We start from the raw sequence: 4172 nt of genomic DNA, 5'->3' as shown, positions 1-4172 counted from the left end.
CTCGACCAGGTCTATTTGGTCCCATGATTTGAGCAAATATATCATTCTGATTCACTGGATCATTAGAATCTTCAGGAAGTTGATTTGTTAATTCATTCGTTGCAGCCTTTATCAAAACATAACATGTTGATACTTAGTAAATATATAATGATAATTAAAATAAATCATTTTTGCTACAACATAGTTGAAGAGTATAAAATAGTTTACCAATCTTTCTGCTACAATATTACTTGAAGGACTTCCATTGGCATGAGTAAAGCAAGCTTGGAATAATTCAACTCCTAATGGAGGGTGTCCCTTTTCTTTTTCCTGCAAATATTCAAGTTCATCACAATCTAATAAGCATGTTTTCCACCTTCAGTTACTTTAATAAAACTAATCAACAAAAGCTAATAAAGCTAATCAACAGAAGCACGTTTTCCAAAGAGCATCAAACTTGAACAAAAATATTATATTATCTTAATGTAATCGGTGGGAGCAGCAGAAGCATTAAACTTGAAGTCAAATGGGAGCAGCAGCAACAAAAAAAAAAGCAAAAGAGGAACAACAGCGGGCAGGAGGCAGCAACATCAGTAGGGGCATCCAGAGTCAGTGAAGAGAGATCAGACTGCATCCCTACACCTGTACTTGGCATGCTTGTTCCTTTATCTGCTTTCAGTCTCAAAAAGAACATAGCACTGGCACTAGGTGGCAGAGACAACCAATAGCTGTTGCACCATCGGACACAAGCTGCACCATCGGACACAAGCTGCACCATCGGACACAAGAAAGTTTTTAAACCAAGTCCTTTGTGAACAGATACAGTTAAAGCTTTGAAAACCTACGAAATCGGTCTTATGATTCCCCTCTACCAACAGCTGCAAAATCAGTCTTATGATTCCCCTCTACCCTTTGACTGCTCAATCTTTACTGCTCAATCTTCCATTATCTGCTTCTTATTAAAAACCTGCATCACTTCCTTTGGTTGCTTTTTTGCTACCCTCTGTCACATTTTTGCTACATTTTTGCCACAATTTTACTACACTCTACTCAATCCAGTACCTCCTGATCTCATCACTGCACCAAGAGAAGCCTCTTCATGGATCCCAATGGTAAATTCTCTAAAGCATTTTAAGATCCACCATACCTAACTCATTTGTTGTAATTCATGTACTACATAATATATCGCTGACAACAATAAACTCTACTCAATCAATAAAATTCAAAATTTTCTTGAGGTTAATGTGCAAAAGGCAAACTCTACCATTTAGAAAGTTTGGGGATACTAAAACTCGTATAGAATTATAATATGAATAAGAAGAATTACCAATTTGTGTTGCACTTGAGCAAAAGATGTCCTTCCAGTGGTTTAATGCATTATCTTATGCTTTCTGGCAGCTTTATTTTTTTCACACATTTCCTAATATATTGAAATACACACATGTTACTCAAAATAAAAATCTACATACGATTAGAATCAAATTATATTCTAAATAAAAAAATATTGTTTACCTTTGATTTTTCTTTGTTCCAAAAAGTAATTAGTCTCATATACTGTTCAACATGAGCTCTTTCATCTCTCTGTTCTAAAAGGACTTGAATTGATAATTCAGGATTATAGTACTTCTTTTTAAATTCTGCCTTCCAGTTTCTCCATTTTTTTTTTGCTATTGAGCGTAGTGTCCAATTTTCTGTCCCCAGAGGAAGATCATACTTTTCATACCAAAAATATTTAGATAAATTATCATTGCATAAATTAAAAGTCTTAAACACTAAAATAATGCAAAGTGTTTTAGTTACCTTTATAACATTTAGCATGTCTTTCTTTTTTTTTCCGTTGGAATTTTATGCCAATTTTCCACATCGATTGGACAATAATTACCATTTCTTGCCAAAGATCCCAAGAAATCAATAAATTTATTTCTTTTTGTTCCTAAGGACGCCCCATATCATCACATGTAATCTCAATGCGTGGTAATGTGCTAGGTCGACCCCATATTTCTTTCATAAACGTAGGACCTCTTTTTTTCCTATTAGTATTACGAAATACGTCATCACTATCTATGCACAAAAATTAAAAAAGATGTTTAAGACATAATACAAATAATAAAATAAATTATTATAATTTTCATATATGTTACCTTCATTATATTTTTCGTTCATATCATCATTTTGGTCTGGAAATAAAGAATTATTTTCAACATGTGGGATATGATCTTTTACATCAACATGGAATTGATTTGAAGTTGCATCTCTTTGGTTATTCAAGGTAGCTTGCATATTTTTCACCATATATAAAAGTATTGATTCAAGTAAAAAAATGCAAATAAGAATTTTATATGCATAATTTTAAATAATAACTTGTTCAATTGAATGTCGATCTGTGTGATTTGTACACATAGCTGATGGTTGCATATCAATCTCAGTCTGAAGTTTCCTAATACAAATAATAGTTAGTTACAAATTATAGATAATATATAATCATAAACCTTCTAATATCAAATATAAATGTAGGACCTCTTTTTTTCCTATTAGTATTACGAAGTATATCATCACTATCTATACACAAAAGTTAAAAAAAGATATTTAAGATAGAATATAAATAATAAAATAAATTATTATAATTTTCATATATGTTACCTTCATTAGATTTTTCATTCATATCATCATGTTGGTATGGATCTAAATTTTTTGGTATGGATCTAAATAATTATTTTCAACATGTGAGATCTGATCTTGTACATCAACATGGAATTGATTTGAAGCAGTATCTATTTGGTTATTCAAGGTACCTTGCATATTTTTGCCATATATAAAAGTATTGATTCAAGTAAAAAAAAATGCAAATAAGAATTTTATATGCATAATTGTAGATAATACCTTGTTCAATTGAATGTCGATCTGTGTGATTTATACACATAGCTTATGGTTGCATATCAATCTCAGTTTGAAGTTTAAAGCGAGATTTCTTATTAGTTCGACGCTTAGGAGTCGTTCCTACTACAAATAATAGTTCGTTAAAAATTATAGATAATACAGAATCATAAACCTTCTAATATCAAATATAAATGTAGGACCTCTTTTTTTTCCTATTATTATTACGAAGTAGATCATCACTATCTGTGCACAAAAGTTAAAAAAAAAATATTTAAGATAGAATATAAATAATAAAATAAATTATTATAATTTTCATATATGTTACCTTCATTAGATTTTTTTCATTCATATCATCATGTTGGTCTGGATCTAAAGAATTATTTTCAACATGTGAGATATGATCTTGTACATCAACATGGAATTGATTTGAAGCTGTATCTCTTTGGTTATTCAATGTACCTTGCATATTTTCACCATATATAAAAGTATTGATTCAAGTGAAAAAATGTAAATAAGAATTTTATATGCATAATTTTAGATAATACGTTGTTCAATTGAATGTCGATCTTTGTGATTTGTACACATTGCTTATGGTTGCATATCAATCTCAGTTTGAAGTTTAAAGCGAGATTTCATATTAGTTCGACGCTTAGGAGTTATTCCTACTACAAATAATAGTTAGTTAGAAATTATAGATATTACAGAATCATAAACCTTCTAATATTAAATATAAATATAGGACCTCTTTTTTTCCTATTAGTATTACGAAGTACATCATCACTATCTATGCACAAAAGTTAAACATGAAAAAGAAGTGCATAACACCATATATCATTCAATCATCATATAAAAATCCATATTATACTGTTATTACACTGATAATTAAATAAACATAAATGCATGAACCAGATAAATTTCCATCACAAATCGGTATCAATTTCCACTCCTATAACATCATCACGAATCCAAACCACTTCTTCATGTTCATTGTAGTCTTCAGAATTACGAATATTACTTTGAAGATATGTATCAACATCTGTCATAGGCTGCATATTATGTTTTGCTCGTGCATCAATGGTGATAATAACATGTCAATCACAATCAATTGGATCTTCCACATAAAATACTTGCATAACCTGAGATGCTAAAATATAAGGCTCGTTATGACGTCTAACATTTTTAAAATTTGCTAACACAAAACCATCCTCATCCAATTTTAGCCGTTTACCTTTGGAGACCCACTCACACTCAAATAACACAACTTTTCGACCTCCTCCATAATTTAACTCAATCACATTGTGTAAAATCCCATAGTA

This window comes from Zingiber officinale, chromosome 8B, assembly GCF_018446385.1.
Source record: "Zingiber officinale cultivar Zhangliang chromosome 8B, Zo_v1.1, whole genome shotgun sequence".
In the NCBI taxonomy this organism is placed as follows: domain Eukaryota; kingdom Viridiplantae; phylum Streptophyta; class Magnoliopsida; order Zingiberales; family Zingiberaceae; genus Zingiber; species Zingiber officinale.
This window is presented reverse-complemented; position numbering follows the sequence as displayed.